Source organism: Erinaceus europaeus, chromosome 4, assembly GCF_950295315.1.
Source record: "Erinaceus europaeus chromosome 4, mEriEur2.1, whole genome shotgun sequence".
In the NCBI taxonomy this organism is placed as follows: domain Eukaryota; kingdom Metazoa; phylum Chordata; class Mammalia; order Eulipotyphla; family Erinaceidae; genus Erinaceus; species Erinaceus europaeus.
The window spans coordinates 29945924-29964061 of record NC_080165.1 but is presented as its reverse complement, the minus strand read 5'-3'; the positions used below and the strand labels follow the sequence as shown (position 1 = coordinate 29964061).

Below are 18138 nucleotides of genomic sequence, written 5' to 3'. Positions count from 1 at the left end.
ATCACTTCCTTGCCAGGTCTCTCAAGTGATAGGGTCCAGGCTGCACAATAAGTGGGAAATGCAGCAGACTCAGGGCTCCTGGTCTCTGGCCCAGAGAACCCAGCTCTCTTCCCCTGTTCCTCCTGTCCCTGAGGGGACTCCACAGGAATACATGGTATCTAAACAGGCTGGCATCCAACCACCACGCCAGTGGAATAGTTGTTTCTGTGTGTCCTACAGAGGAACAGGATGCAGAGAATACTTCAGTCAGACTAATAAATAAAACACCATGACAACTGATAACCTAAAATCAACTTTAAATTCTGACATTTAACTTTTCAGAATTCAAGGGACTGGAAGGACTAAATTTATAATTTATTCACTATAAAGACAATTAACTTGGTACAGATTCTAGTCTGAGTTCAATCCTTATAAAATAAAATTAATTTTTAATTGGAAGGATATTGTCCCAATTGAGACTCTTAATAAAAATTTGATTTTGTGCATGGTTGTTAAGAATATCCAATTCATATTAACTACTATATAGTTTTCTGTAATCACCATGGCTTTGATATTTTCAAGAAAAAGGAAATATTTTCTATCTTATTTTAAAAAAAAAAAACCTGAAAGAGAAACAGTCACTTGAAATTTGAGTAACTAAGGCAGGAGGAGTATCCAACCTTCCTATTCTCACAATACTACAGACGAAGCCAAGACTAGAATTCAAGTTGACTATTATGTTCACCTAGGAAACAACTCCCTCCTTACCATCCTAGTTTCATCTAAAACCAGCCACAATGTGTCAATAACCAACAAAATGATGAAAGACCACATTGAGTTCATTTTTAAACCAAATATTCTATTCTGGGGTATTTTATGGACTAAGCAATTTTAATCAAACCCAGAGGCATCTTATAAATTTAGAATACTCCAGAGAGCTCAGAAGAGGGAAACAGGACATAGTACCCGAGATTTTTCAGATCTTGTGTAGGCACATGCATTACTCAAAAAGGGAAAATACACTGGAGGTGGAAAACTTTTGATGGAAATATTGGTCACTGTAGTGGGAGGATTGGCCACTATAATGTGAAGAGTCCGGAGGCAGAATATATTTGAAAACTATTTTCATGTGATTTATAATTTTAACAAATCCTTTACATATATTTTCTACCAGATTCACGCAATGAAAAAATCATAAAAGTTAATTAATGAATCCCTCTCATTTTACAGGCCAGGAAACATATTCAAAAGCACTAAATGTTTAGCATACAGTTAGAAGATAACTTGTGCATGTGTGCATACCCACATAGTCTCTCAACTCTGAGAACTCACAATTTTTCACCGAGTAATATTGAGACAGATCTAAAATGGGACCAGAAAAGTAGAGCACCTGGTAGGGCACAGGCCTGGCTGTGTAAGCAGCTGAGATTCAAGCTTTGGCACAACAGAGGTGCAATGATACTAAAGGAAGTTCCGAGTTGTGGTGTGGTGATATCTCTCTTTGTTTATCCCTCTGTGTTACTCTATCTTAATGAAAAAAAATTAGGCTCCAGTTGTCCCCCCCGAAAGAAAGAAAGAAAGAAAGAAAGAAAGAAAGAAAGAAAGAAAGAAAGAAAGAAAGAAAGAGAAAGAAAGAAAGACACCAAACTTCCAAATGAAACTATCTTAATGTCTACAGTTGAGAGAGAGAGGCAAATATAACATACTCACACATTAGCAGGGTGAAGAAGAAGAATACAGTATAGTAAATACCACTGACACATAATTGAGCAAAGAAGTAATGGGACATATACTCAGTGGAGTCCTACTTGGCAATTTATTGTGTTCATCAGGACAAAATGAATGCAACTACTTAGTGAAGTAAGTAACAAAGTAAAAGATAACTACTGGGTTGTTTCACTCATATGTGAGATACTGACAATTGAAACCCATGAATTTGGAGAAAAAAGAAAAAAAGTAACCAACTTGTCTTTAAAAACTTGGGGGAAGTGTGGTGGTTACCTTCGGGAGGATAGAAGTACAGAAATTTGATGGTTGGTGTGGTGTGGAGCTACAGCTCTGTTATGTTAGAAGTTTGTAAATCACTTACAAAAGTTTTTAAAAGAGAAAAAAATACAGCAATGAAAGTTATCAGCAGAGTGATAACAAACTAATGCGTATATAGAAGTCAAAGACACCATCACTACTTAAAACAGACATAGCTCTCTTTGGCATGATCTCTAAAGAAGAAACTATTTCCTCATATAAGGTGCTGTCACAAAAAAGAACTTTACTGTTACATGTGTGTTTGGGTGTACATAACAACAGCAGGTAGATACATTAAGGGTCCATACTGCTATTCATTTTTCATAAAGTACACACAAAGAACACTACATGCTGCTGATGTTAGTCCCCTTTTAAACTATACACTCCTTTACTTATTTTTTAAACTTTTATTTATAAAGTGGAAATATTGACAAAACTATAGGATAAGAGGGGTACAATTCAACACAATTCTCACCACCGGAACGCTGTATCTAATAACCCTCTCCCTTGATAGCTTCCCTATTCTTTCTCCCTCAAGTATGGACCCAGGGTCATTATGGGGTGCAGAAGGTGGAAGGTCTGGCTTCTGTAATTGCTTCCCTGGTGAACATGCGTGTTGGCAGGTAGATCCAAACTCCCAGTCTGTCTCTCTCTTTTCCTAGTGGGGCAGGGCTCTGAGGAGGCAGGGCTTCAGGACACATTGGCGGGGTCATCTACCCAGGGACATAAGGTTGGCATTATGGTCGCACCTGGAACCTTGGCTGAAAAATGGTTAAGCTATAAAACAGAATAAATTACTGACTAATCATGAACCTAAAGGCAAGAACATTGCAAATGAAGACTTGGGGTTTCTGTTTTGGAAAACGCTAGTAGATCTCTTTTAGGTATATTCCAAGGGGCCCATGACTTGACTAGTTTTTGCCTGAGCATAACAGCTCACAGGCAGGTGGACCCAAGGTATTGTCTGGGGAGATGGTGTCATAGTTGGAAAAAGGACTAGAAAGCTGGATCAAGGAACTGAGTAGCTCCCAAATATGGGGAATGTATATAAATATTGTTGACTGTAAACCCCATTGATTTGACCTAGGGCCCATATTCAGCACAGAAGCCTATGTAACCTCTGCATCCCTGTAGGTCAGAGCTCACATTTTGTGGTTATGGCTAGGAACAGTCCAGGCTGTACTAATTTCAGGACCCATGTTCCTCAGGTAGTAGGAAAATATATTGTCCAACCTCCCTTCAGAGAATGGAGCAGTCCCTACTGTTGTTGATCCACATTGAGGGAAAGGTCCTATAGGGTCCCACAAAGGGGTCTGTTATGTTGTTCCTGATGGAGATGACCATTGACAGTGGAGAGAGGGATCTGTTAGAGTTCTAGACCCATCATGTCTGCGTGGGAATCCCAGGACTCCTGGACTAGGGGCCCAGGTGATGGGGTGGCCGGGTAGTGACCAAAGAGTCATCATAAAAAACCAGTCTCTTGCCCTTATCCAACTTATGTTTTAAGAAAAAACATGAGGTACTGTTTTGTTTGTTCATTTGTTTTTACCAACAACTGTTCATCTTTTCAGATGATAGTATCATGCTACTTGAAACACCAACACAACACACTTCTACAGACTGCATTAGAATATGTCCAAGTTACAATAAGTCTTCACTATGAACTCCATTAGCCTAAACATTTCTATATGCTAACATACACCAGTTTGTGATAACTAAATTTCTACCTACTTTTCTTTATATGTCATTAGGGAATTATTGTGATATTCTGGCACACTGTGTTTGTAAGTCATTAGAGATTTTTCTAAGATCTTTTCTCCTGGTGTATGTGTGTGTGTGTGTGTGTGTGTGTGTGTGTCCGTGTCCGTCCGTGTTTCAAAATACAAATATATATTTTCAAAAAATAAAGATGTAAATTCAAAATAAAAACAATGGAAAGAGATATTGTGTTGTACAGGACTAATGTCCTGTACTCCATGTTTCTGGTGAAACATTTGAGTTTTATTTTTTATTTTCCAAAAATGAAATATCATACTAGTGACCCTTATGGGATGCAATGTAACAAAGACCAGGAAAACAAGAATTTTGGGCTGAGCACCTAGATAGTCAGACTTTAGAAATTCATCTGACATGGACTTGTAAATTCTCTGAAGAGCTGGGTAGATGCATAGTGGTTGGATATGAGACTTGTTTGCCCAAGATTCTAGAGGCCCAGTTTCAATCACTGTACCCACCACATGCCAGAACTGAGCAGTGCCCTGGATCAGTATTTCTTTCTTTCTCTCTCTCTCTCTCCCTCTCTTTCTGCTCTCGCTATGTATGTAAAAATAAGTAAATGTATATTTAAAAATTCATCTAATTGCCATGTGGTTCGTTTACTCACATGGTAGATAATCGCACATATCACTATGAGAAGGGATCCCGGTTCAAGCCCCCACTCCCCACCTGCAGGAAGGAAGCTTCATGAGTGTTGAAGTAGGTCTGCAGGGTTTATCTTTCTCCCTCTCTAGCTCCCCCCCCCTTTCAATTTTTCTCTGTCCTGTCAAATAAAAATAAAAAGGGAGGGAGTCGGGCTGTAGCGCAGCGGGTTAAGCGCAGGTGGCGCAAAGCACAAAGACCGGCATAAGGATCCCAGTTCAAACCCCGGCTCCCCACCTGCAGAGGAGTCACTTCACAGGCAGTGAAGCAGGTCTGCAGGTGTCTATCTTTCTCTCCTCCTCTCTGTCTTCCCCTCCTCTCTCCATTTCTCTCTGTCCTATCCAACAACGACAACAACAATAATAACTACAACAATAAAACAACAAGGGCAACAAAAGGGAATAAATAAAATAAATATTAAAAAAAATAAAAAGGGGAAAAAAGGGGGGGTATCCACTAGAAGTGGTGGATTTATCTGTCATGCAGGCACTGAGCACTGGCAATAACCCTGGTGGCAATTTAAAAGGGGGGGAAGAGGAAGGGAGGGACTGGGGAGGGGAATGAAGGGAAAGGGGGAAGAAGGGAGAAGGAGGAAGACAGGGGGAGGAGGAGGGAGAGAGGAGGAGAAGAGGAAAGGGGTAAGGGGGGGTCGGATAAGGAGGACAAGAAGGACTGGGAGGAGGTGAAAAATTTGGCTTCAGATGCTAGAAAAACTTAGCACACCTGAATGAAAGAGCACCAGTGTAAAGCATGCTTAATGTATAGACTGTTAGGACTCCCATTGTTCACTGTTAGGACTCCCATTGTTCATTGTTCACATTATGCAGTCTTCATTGTTTGTCATGATGAGATTTCACTGCTATGGGCTCACTTTTTTCTGATGGGGGTGGGGGATATATGAATCACCGCACCAAAGCTTCCCTTAGTGCCATGGGGGCCGAGGCTCAAACCTGGTTCACACAAGACAGCAGGCACAACCCCAGGTGAAGCTGCTTTATTTTGAATGACTTTCTCTTTCCTTTCTTGACTCTCAAGCTAATTGTTTTATCTTTCAGGAAAAAAAAAGTACTGATATGACCTACTCTTAGAACAAATGATAGGAAAGTAATGTTGGTGAGCCTTGTCAGAACTCTTCTCATTTACTAAAAAAAAATCTTCATATTAAACCTCTGTAACTGTTCTATTGCTTCACTAATAGAACCAGTGGCTCCATGATAATGAACCTACAGATACTCTAACATAAAAATTTGGTATCTCTATAATATATCCTCAATGCAATGTGGCCCAGATTAGTGGCTATCAAACATCAACTTAGGCTATAGGTGTTGTGGACCAGAGGACAGGAAGGAAATAAGAGATTTAACCCCTGCCCAATTGCTTTGAGAAGTATCTGGGAAGCCAGGCATTTCCTGGCCCAGATAGAACTATGCTTCAACACTGGCTCAGATCACCAAACTTCACAAATATCAGCAAACTCACACATGAAAAGGGGAGATGTAACAGCAGGTAAACCTTACAGTTAATCAAAAGGCTGTGCTATCAGGGAACACCAGATGAGGCATGAGTCACAAGTGCAGGGTGGCAATGTTATGTGATTAAAAGCTATGAAATACTACCATAGGAACCTCTTCTACACTGAAATGGCATGGTGCCCTGGAGAAATAAATTACCACACTTGAGCATGAAATCAAGAAGAGATGAAACAGATGAAATACAAGAAGCATATTCCTGTCAAAATCCTTTTAAAGATCTGCCTCACTGGCCAGTTCACTGCTGACATGAATAACTCCTTTCAAGGTCAGAACAATATGCTAACTGCAAGTTGTTATAACACAGGGCTCCAAACTCATTGATAAAGATTTGTATAGATCTGTAAGAAAGTTAATAATAAATTACCCATAAACTTGATACTCAATATCCTCTTTGTAGCATTTTATACAACATAACATAGTACATATACTTAAAACTGCACAAATTTTGAAAAGAGTTTCTCTCTCCTTTATTCTTATTCATTATCTCTCAAAATGACAGTCCACACAATTAAAGACTGTTTCTTTGTATAATGTATGCTTACATCCAATCATAAAGTGATTTATAGAGGAAATGATTTTTAGGCAGGTATTTTAACTAAAACAGTGCAGTACTTTGTCCAGTGTGCAAGGTCATTCTTAATGAAAAACTTTAAATTTGGAAAAAGAAACTTTGCACTGAAAAGGAAAGAATTATGAAATCTCAGTATGTAACTGATTTATTAGCATTTCCCTGTACATTTCATTTTATAATTTGTGCCCTGGTTAAGGGAGGAAGAAAAACAAATGTCCTTTTATTTACAGCTTTTACAAAGATAGAAATATACTGATGACTAAATCTTTCCCCATTTCACTGCACATTCATTTAACATGTTGCTACTAAAATGTCATAGACTGGGACAAGCAGAATGTAACTTTTGCACAAATTGCTCTTTTTAACACAATTTCTTTCAGAGCTATAGTCAATTGACACAATCCAGTTAAGACTGTTCTTAATGTGTCTGCATTCTATGATACATGTGTCACTAACCAACTCATGGATGCATTTCATATCTGTTCTATAAATGTGAAGTCCCTGCCTGAAGACATTGCAGCACACTGGAGAAAGATAAAATAATATCTGTGATTTGAATAATTTGAAATTCTTGATATACAGATAAAATACGAACATATGTACACAAGTATAAGTGGAAAATTTGCAACTGCCCAAAAAGCTGTGTATCACAGAATTAATAAAGTCAGAGGACAAAGAAGAATGAAGTGTTGGACCAGGGAGAATGCACAATGATAGCACTCCAGATTTGCATTTCTTAGGCCCTAAGGATCTCATGTGTAATCCCTGACATAACCACATACTAGAGCTAATCAATACTGTGGACTGACCCCTAGCAATGAAAATAATGTGCAGGGACAAGTGTAAATTGCAAAGCACCTAGTATGAACAGTGATGTCAGTCTCACTGGGGTGTGGCATATGGAGTAGGAATGGCTGATGAAAGTAATTTTATTGGACACAGAAATCAGCATTTATTGGCATATGCCTCCACTGAACTCACTACTCTCTCACTCTTGGCTCTGGCATTAAAGTTTTACAAAATCCAGGTGTGTTTCTCCATAGTTAACCAGATAAGGGGGGAGGAGGAACAAGACCTGTTTGTCAAATACGGAGATGGCACTATGAACTTAGATGAGGTTTATATTTCAATTTTATTTTTGTTTTTCTGCTTGTTGTTGGTGACGGTGGGGATGGTGGTGTCTCTAATTCATAGTCTAATCTGATCACAAACATCTGTGTATTTTTTTTCTGTCTAATCTTACAATACTTAAATCTCCAACTACTGCTTTGTTTCTCAACTATTCTTTCTCTTAAAGTTTATTAATAATTGGGGGGGTATTGTTTGTATTTTATAGATTTGAATAACACATTTTGAAAATTTGAGAGCATTTCTCATCAGCGAACTAAGCTTAAAATCCAGATAAACTATCACCTTTTAATAGATGAGATTAATTCAATCATATTTTATACATCACATATATTCTTCAAAGCATTTAGTATTATTTCTATCAAAATAATAATATCTTATATTTCTATAATTCCTTATGGTTGCTAAGTATTCTAAGCTATCCTTTTCCATTTATATCTTTTAACATCCTGGTGAGGTAGCTGAATGTTATCCCCATTTTTCCGGATTAGAAAATTGAAGTTCAGACAGCTTAAACCCCTTGTTCAAGGTCACAGAGCTAGTTACAGAATTTGGCAGAATATGAAATCAATTTGTCTAATCCTAACTACAGTGTTATTGCCACAATACTTCTACTTTAATCAAAGCAAAAATACTTCACCAAAAACACGTCACAAATATACTGTGAATAAATGTGAGCGCTCACATTTATTCACTGTATATTTGTGACATGTTAAGCCTACAGTCACTAGTAGAAGTATACTGTGAAACTCGTGTATAATTTTAAATATTCTTTTTTTTAATAATTATTTATTTATTCCTGTTTGTTGCCCTTGTTGTTTTACTGTTGTTGTCGTTGTTGGATAGGACAGAGAGAAATGGAGAGAGGAGGGAAGACAGAGGGGGAGAGATAGACAGACACCTGCAGTCCTGCTTCACCACTTGTGAAGCGACTCCTCTGCAGATGGGGAGCCAGGGGCTCAAAGCTGGATCCTTATGCCTGTCCTTGCACTTTGTGCCACGTGTGCTTAACCTGCTGCTCTACCACCCAAATCCCAATTTTAAATTTTCTAAGCACCAGATTTTATGAAGGTAAGAAATAGATGAGATTATTTTAGTGGCCCAGGAGGTGGCACAGTCAGTAGAGTGCTGGGCTTTGATATCATTATATCCTGAGTTAAATGACATCACATATGCCAAAGTGGTGATCTGGTTTTCTCCTTCAGTAAATTAAGTTTTAAATATACTTTAATATATTCAAATACATATTAATAGATACATTTAAATATATAAATATGTTTAACACAATATATCCAAAGTGTTATATCAATGCCAATGAAAACTGCTTATAAGACATTTTAATTTTTTTGTATTAAATCTTCAAAATCTGAGTTTTGACACAATAGTACATCTGAATTCATATTTAAACTTTCTTCAGAAGCACACAGCTGTATTTAGATGTCAAAGCAACTTGAAGCAATAAAGAAAGATGTCTGGGCAGAGTGTTACTTGGTCATGACTGGATAAAAGAGAAAAAGAAGCTGCTTAGTTATCTCATGACAAAACCACACATATCCTAATCTCTGGGATCCAGTATTGTTATCTCACAAGAAAAACACTTGGGACTGGGAGGTGGTGCACCTGGTTGAGCACACTTGTTACAATGTGCAAGGATCTGGGTTTGAGACCCTGGTTCCCGCCTCCTGAGGAAAAGCTTTGCAAGTGGCGAAGCAGGGCTGCAGGTGTCTCACTTTCTCTCTCCCTCTCTATCTCCACCTACCATCTTGATTTCTGGCTGTCTCATTCCAATAAATAAAGACAATTAAAAAAATTTTTTAAAGGGCCAGGTGGTGGCACACTTGGTTGAGTGCACACGTTACAATGCTCAAGGACCCAGTTTCAAGTCCCCAGTGCCCACCTGCAGGGGGAAGCTTTGAAAGTGGTGAAGAGTGTTGCAGGTGTCTCTCTGTCTCTGTCCTCTATCCCTCTCCTTTCTTGATTTCTGGCTGTCTCTATCCAATAAATAAAGATAATAAAAAATTAAAAAAAAAATAAAAACAGGCTCTGCAGATGTGTTAAATATAAGAATCATTAAGTGAGGAGGTTATCTTGGGTTATTTAGCTTGGTCCTACATCTAATCCAAGTGTTCTTAAAAGAAAACAACACAGAGAGATATCATGGATAGAAGGAAAGGCTCTGTGGCCACAGGCAAAGATTGGAAAATTGTAGCCATAAGTCAAGAGATGCCAGCAGACAGCAGAAGATACAAACAGAATAGGTACTCTCCTAGAGCCTCTGAAGGGAGTGTTACCTTACAGGCTACAGACTTCTTTTCTTCTCTTCTCTTTACTTTTCCTTTCTTTTCTTTTCTTTTTAATCATTGTACTGGGAAATTAATAGTTATAGTACAATTGCTGACATATGGGTACAATTTCTCCTCTTCCCAATAAGTGTCTGCACTCTCATCCCCAACTTAAGTTCTTCTTAGCCATCCTGTATCAAAATTCCAAAGCCCCTCCCCTCTAGCCCCTTCCCTTTCCTTACTTCCCCAAAAGTCCCCTGCTTGGGTGAAATATACTATACCCAGTCCATATTTTATTTAGTACTTTTCCTTTCTGTCTTTATTTCTTCTTTTTATTTTAATTTTTTTATATTATCTTTATTTATTGGATAGAGACAGCCAGAAATTGAGAGGGATGCGGAGATAGAGAGGGAGAGAGACAGAGAGAGACACCTGCAGCCCTGCTTCACCACTTGTGAAGCTTACCCCCTGCAAGTGGGAACTGGAGGCTTGAACCTGGGTCCTTGCACACTCTAATATGAGCGCTTAACCAGCTTAACCAAGTGCACCACCACCCGGCCCCCCTCTCTGTCTTTATTTCTTAAGTTCTACCTATAAATGATAACATCTGCATTCATCCTTCTCTTTTTTGTTTCACATCACTTAACATGATTCCTTCAAAATCCATCCAAGATGAGGTGAAGGAAATGATTTCATCATTTTTAACAGGTAAGTAGTATTCCATTGTATTTATATACCACAATATTCTTAGTCACTGATCTGTCATTGGGCATTTGAGTTGCTCACAAGTTTGGGTTATTACAAATTGAAGGTACCTAGATTCAATGTTTGGACTCTAGATATTTTGAGAAGATAACTGTTGATTTAAGCAATTCACTGTGTGGCAGCTTGTTCTAACAGACTTAGGAAACTAAAATAGTCACTATAGAACCTCTAAAGATCTTTAGCATGCACATAGAGCCTGAAAATCTAAAGACAGAACCCCCACTACTGTGAGAGGAAGAATTAGTAGTGAAAGAGAACATATGTTAACATCTGATAGACCTAACATTTTATTAATAATGTCTGGGATCTTAGACCCCAAACATAATCTGGAGTCTGTGATTCATGCATACTAGTATGCATGCATTCACACAATAATATAGTATCCTTGAAGGCTTTTAGAAATATTGCAAGAAGGCAACCACTAGAGGTAAGGAAATCTAGGACTAACAACCTGAATTCCAGATAACTTCAAGGTACTAGATGACTATGCTTTGAGAAATTAAATGCTCTGAGTGAATCACCCCAACTAACAATACAATGGGTATTATGCACTGGAGCCTGATGAAACCACCACTACCTATAGGAAGTAATTCAGGTTTTATGAGATATACTCAGCAGAGGGTGACAAATGAGGAAAGGCATAAAAGAATGAAAGAAGTGTTCATGCCAGAGAACAATACTCAAAGGGAAAGCAAAGCAGCAGGAACTTCAAATGTTGAAAGGACAGAGAGAAAGCTACAAATAGCTTAATAAAGTTTTTTCTTTAAATACTCAAGGGTAGTGGTATGGAACTTCCATGAACATCTGCAGTAGACCCACCTACTCAGCTTAGATACTGTTGGGGAGACTAGCTGACCATTTACACTACTAGAACAGAAAAAGATTCCTGGATAGGAAGCTATCTCAAGAAAATCAGTGAGCTTCCTTCAACTCTAGGATCCCATTCCCTGACTGGTCATGATCCATCTGTCACACCTACATGCATGGCTGGACTTACAAATGAATAAAAATATGTTAAACTAGGAGTGAAATTCAAAATATTTAATAATCTGTGTGGCACAGACACAAAACCACCAGAATGATTGCGAGTTCTTATGCCTACAGGTGGGTGCCCACCAGCTGAATTCAAGTGTTCATAAAACTGTTAATGTAAACCTGTACTTGAATATGGAAACTAAGAAGGCAGGAATACAGGGAAAGAAGGGGAAAAATTACCACCAGATAAAAACTATTTATTTGACTTGATAATAGGTCTCTGGGCTCAGGAAACCACAAGATGGAAAGGAAGGATGACTAGGTTGGCTGGGAGTCACTTTACACATACTGGACATCTGTCCGCACACTATGGCATCACAGTTTCCAAGTGTTCTCTTGACACCTTGCACACACTAATTAAATGTCAGGAGGTCTGGGTTTCATTTTGGTTGTGGTCTGTCTCTATCTCTCCCTCCTTCTCCATTTCTTTCTCTCATCCCCTCCCTATAAGCATAAGTTTGAGTCCCACTGGTTTCAGGCTAATAATATCCATTTGGCAGCAACTGTCTAACAGGTAAATGCCCAACAATGGGCACTTGTATTTTCTTAAAAGGTGGAGGCAAATTATGGCAGTTGAACAAAGACCTTATTATCTAAATGTTACTGCACGTTTACTACAGGCCTGTTTCAATTTTATGCTTTGGTCTCTAAGCCTTGACACAAAGTGGAGAGAGGCTTCATGCTCAAATATAAAGGAATCATTTTCTAATAACATAACAAGGGGGAAAAGAAGGGGACTAAATAATTATACCTGTTACAGGTTAAAATATTTTCCCCTGGAGCAATAGCATTATCATGTGCACGACCCAGGTTCAAGCCCAACCCCCACCTCACAGGAGGAAAATTCTGTACTGGCTCTGAGTGGTGATGCACATATTGCTGGGGCCAGGAGGTAGCACACTGAGTTAAGCCCATGTTTTGCATAAGGCAAGGAGCAGCATAAGGATCCAGGTTCAAGTCCCCACCTGCAGGGGGGTTGCTTCACAAATAGTGAAGCAGGTCTGCAGGTGTCTATCTTTCTCTCCCTCTCTCTGTCTTCCCCTCTTCCCTCGATTTCTCTCTGTCCTATGCAACAATAATAACAGCAATTACAATAACGGGGGGAAAAATGGCCTGCAGGAGCAGTGGATTCGTAGTACAGGCACCGAGACCCTGGAGGCAAATAAATAAATAAAGCACACATTGAAATCCTGACACTTATTACCTTAGAATGTAACCTTAATTGGAAAGAGAGCCATTGCAGATGTAATTAGTTAAAATGAAGTCACACTGATACAGTATGAGTGGTGTCCTTATAAATGCAGAAATTTGGACACAGTATATCTTCAAGTGAAGACAAAGACAGAAATAGGATGATGATCATACAAGCCTAGAGATGCCAAAGATTGCCAATCAAACCCAGAAACAAGGTGAGAGGTCTGAAACAGATTCTCCCTTGAGGCTTTCAGAAGGAGCTAGCCCTGCCAACACCTTGATCTCAGACATCTAGCTTCCAGAACTGTAAGACAATAAATGTCTCTGTGATATTTTGTTATGGCAGTCCTAGCAATGCAAAACCCAAAAGAATAAGGAGTGGCAAATAAAAGGTCAGGCAGGGCCTGGGGAAAATTTGAAAAAAAGAACTTCTGCTCTTTGCCTGTTTACTTGATGGTAGGTCAGGAACTACTTACTAGCTTTGAAGCCAACCAAGTCATCTCTTCCAGAACTTTGGCTATTGACACACTAACCTTCTTTGAGCTCCATAACCCATACTTCCTAACCTTCACACAGGCTGCTCCTTCCTACCCCATTCTCCTAACAACACCATCCTTCAGTTATTCATCCTAATATCCCACTGTCCTTCAAACACAAGTTTCCTCACAAAACCCTTCCTTTTACACCACCTGTCAGATCCTCTGCCCTGTCAGAAACATTCAACTCAGTACAGTTTTTTCTTTCATAGATGTTTTTATATGCTCTATCCATTATGTCTTAGGAACTACATAAAAATATCAAAGCCTACAGAGAATTCAAAATAAGAGCAATACACCAAACTATATAATGTCAGTCTCTAATTCTCATGGTTGCTATATCCCCAGTTTAGCAAGAGTGACACTAGGGGCAAAGTGGAGCCCTAATAGGGTCATGACAATGAACCTGGAAGTTTAAGGAAAATTCATAGAAGGACATGAAAGCCTAATGGACATATGCAGTCATAAATTAATAATGCACTATTCACAACAGCAAAACATGGAAATAACCTCAATGTCCATCAACGGGTGATTGGATAAAGAAGCTCTGGGAATCTGCAAATAATTTTCATCCCTTGAACTACTAAATTCAATCCCCAGCATCACCATAAACTAGAACTGAACAATGTTTAGGTCTTTCTCTCTCTTTATCTTTATTTGTTTCTCTTTCCCTAAAAATAAAGAAAGTTTAAAAAAACATTATGGGATATATATCCAATGGGATACTACTCATTCACTGAAAACTAGAAGTGATTATGTTAGCTGAAATAAGATGTGAAAGACTATTAATAATAATAAAGGGACAACTACCAGATTGTTTGACTCATGCACTCACTTTTTTCCCCATTGTTGCTGGGCGGTGAATACCTAAAAGTAAGCTGCAATTAAATGACAAATCATGAAATAAAGACTTGTATGGTACAGTAAATCCGAACCATAGGATTTCCAAAGTTAAAAAAAAACAAACTCCCAAATAATTTGGTTATAACAATAACTATTGCCTTCTTAAACTCTAAGACAGCAGGAAACTTCCTCATTCTCTATAAAACCCATTATTTCTCCCAGTTCTGGAAGCTTTGGGGTATGGCTCGTTTTCCTTCATGCCTCTCTCAGTCCATACCATTTGATACTTCATCTGCTGATCTCAACCAAATCAATGCAACCAGTACCACCTCCACATGTTTCACTTTGGATGGTATCCAGAGACACTGGGCATGAGATGTCAACCCTTCAGCTCCATTAGTTGCATCTGCATCAGTTGCAGATGCTACCATGACGCCAACATGACTTGCCTGGGCAGACAACTTCACCAGTGAGTCCTGGAATCCCACCTTTCCAGGGCCCTGCCCCACTAGGGAAAAACAGAGACAGGCTAGGAGTATGGATCAGCCTGCCAATGTCCATGTCCAGCAGGGAAGCAATTACAGAAGACAGACCTTCCACCTTCTGCACCCCATAATGATCCTGAGTCCATACTCCGAGAGGGATAAAAAATAGGAAAACTTCCAATGGAAGGGAAGAGATGAGGAACTCTGGTGGTAGAACTGTGTGGAATTGTACTCCTCTTATTTTATGGTCTTGTTGATAATTATTAAATCAATAAAAAGAAAAGTAAGCTGCAGCTATATTGACCCTTCACCTCTAATAATTTCCTTGGTATACAATTTCTATAGACATTATAATACCCCTAAGTAACATCAGAGTAACGAGTGTAGCCCATAATATTTTTATAACAACTTATTTTTTGAAGAAAAATAGATATGATAAATAATCCAATTTTCTTTGCTTCTATTTTTGTACATGGAAACATCACCAAGTAAGCAGACAAGATAGGAAAGGAAGTTTGCCAGTTGCTGTCAAAATCAGCTTGACTCAGTTGGGACTGCTGTAAACATAAGCGCATCAGTGTACAGTCTATATTCACGCTTCCATTTCACCTTAAGAAGACCAAGGGTTGTTTTTTTGTTTGTTTGTTTGTTTGTTTTAGTGAAAATGGAAACTTCCATCAATGGGTAGAAAATATCTACAAGTTCTAATGTTGCCACAGCTAGTACAATTTCAGAATAAAATTCTCCAGTAAACTATCTGATTTTGTATGTTCTATGTTCTATTCCATAGGTGAGGATGGTGAGGCAAGGATTTTTGAATGTCTGTTATGTTTCAGTGAATGCATCTCTGAGCTGATTTGTCTCTGACAGATAGGAGAAATTTTCTCCTATTTTTAATCCAAGTTATAATCATGGCTTTGCTTCCATCTAGTTGTGAAACAGTAAAATTTACATGTATGTAAAAGTGGTACTTTTATCTAGCAGTACTAAGTATAAATGATTGAAAACCAGAAAAGTAGCAGAGAGACAACTCCAACAGACAATATGTGGTTATATACACAAACTCAAATGGTCCCAGTAACTCCTATAAAGAGCTAACAGTTTATGAAAGAATCAAAGAGCTGGGCAGTCATGTAGCTGATAAAGTACACACATTATAGTGTGCAAGGGCCCAGGTTCAAGCCCCAGGTCCCCAACTGTAGGGGCCAGGGGGTTGTCATGAAACAGTGCTGCAGTTGTCTCTCCCTTCCCCCTCAAACTTCTCCCCGCTTCCCTCCCAATTTCTCTGTCTCTATACAAAATAAATGAAATATTAAAAAAATCAGAATAGGTCAAGGATCATGACTCCTTCAAGAATTTTGCTGTAACTAACTCTTTCCTCTTGTTTTCTATTTCAAGTTCCTTAGTCATCATACCCTAGTAGAGTAAAAGCTTTCTTTATAATATCAACAGCTGGTTTTTGTACATTGCATCTTCAACTAGACAATAGATTCCTGCCAGGTACAAAATGGTGTTCGGCTTCTTTCCTAAAACCACACTTTCCTACAGCACTGCTCATAAAATAAATGGTTGGTGATTTCTGTTGCCTTTTCCTACATATAGTCTATTTCCAAAGAGAGTTAACAGTCATGCAGAATCTACCAAGCAAATCTCCCCAGAGATGAACTGTGAGTCATTCTTTTGAAGACATAAAGGAACTTAATAGCAGAGAAAAAGAAGAGACACTTAGAATAGAGAGTATACAGACATGAGAGTAGATCCACTAATAAATCTGGAACACAGCTGTCCTACAGGGCTAAATAGCAGTAGAAGAAAATTCCATATTGACATATAAAACTTGTTCGGTTGATTCTTAAATTTACAATGATTATTTTCTTTGTTATAAGAGAATCAAAGACAGTATTTTTTGAATGAAAAGAAAAACAGGACAATTAGTAAGAAAAACAAATAAATAAAAAAAATTCTCATTCTGATAAAGATTACAAATGTTACCAGTTGGTCAAAATGCATGTGTGGTGCTCTGAAACAAAATGTGAAGAAAATCAAAATGACAATCCTTACATCTCTGATGCATCAGACTCTGCCAAGACTAAAAAACCAACCTCCCTCACCCCACCTCTCACCACACCCACACACACACACACACACACACACACACACAGCCCACAGAATCCCAAATTTCCGAGGTACAAGACATTGGTTGCTGGCCCAGAAGAAATGCATGAGATGCTGAACGTGAAGTTTCCAGTGATTTAGTCCAAAAGTATTAGGGTATTTTGATAATATTCCAAAAGGGAAAGTAAAGACTGAGATATCCGATCATAGTAACTTTGAAACTCTAAAATTAATTACCTCTAGTCTGCATTAAGACATTGGGAATCTATGCCTCACTCCTATGCCATCACTGTGCACTCCCCAACATTTATCAATTTATCCCTCTCTCCCTACATACATGCATGCCATCACCATTTAGCAAGTCAAAAAAATGCAACAATCTAGTACTATTCAGAGATTCAGTCTTTGCCAAGATGTTTACAAAGCAGACCATGCTTTAAAGAAAAGGCAGAAAAAAGAATTTTCTCTTTGATTTTTGAAAAAATCTAAAGCCATAACCCAACTGAGTAAATGCTTTAAATTCAGAGAAAGTCCCCTGAGCATATTAGATAATTCAACAACTTAAAACTAAAAGGAGTTAAATTTTATGCATAATGAAATAGATGTGTTGCTGACAAGATGTCTTAACAAAAATATTTAGAAATTGACTCACATTTCAAGTATGATACTATTCAATACCTACTTAAAAGAATCCCGTGTGAAATGTTCTATAAAGGTTGTATACTAGGCTTTCCCAAAGTGGGGTACTGATCACATGGAAGTAAGTGTTCTGCTTTAGTTCAGTGTTTTGAAACACATTTTTACTATTCCTGGAAGCACTTTTTTTTTGTTGTTGTTGTTTTTCAGATGTTGAGTGAGCAACTGGGTAAATAACATTTCAAAAGCATTTTTAGAGCAGTAAAACCTCACGTTTCTCGCAGGGGAAAAAAAAAAAAAAGCTGATCCAAAATAAATTAAATGTTGGTGTGACTAAGCCAAGCATGGTAAATTCTGATTCTTAGTGTGAAAGCCTCCAGTTAATAGATCTATTCAGTGACTCAACATGCACTTGGAAATCAGACAGCAGAGTATAAATACAAGGATAAAAGCATAAGAGGATCCCTGAGGATCTAGATTGGTGTTCACGCCTAAGAAGTTGTTAGCTGCCTGGAGGAGAGTTTCCCAAAGATGTGTTGTCACATCCCTGTGCTGCATTAGTTTTGAGAGGTGGAGCTTGGTGGGAGATACACT

At 38.4% G+C, this 18138-nt stretch overlaps 1 protein-coding gene across 1 annotated transcript in view; it reads right to left on the bottom strand.

Moving 5' to 3' along the window:
- GMDS (GDP-mannose 4,6-dehydratase) overlaps positions 1-18138 on the bottom strand; it is a 655177-nt gene that overhangs the window by 515302 nt on the left and 121737 nt on the right. The gene's annotated exons all lie outside the window — the stretch shown is intronic.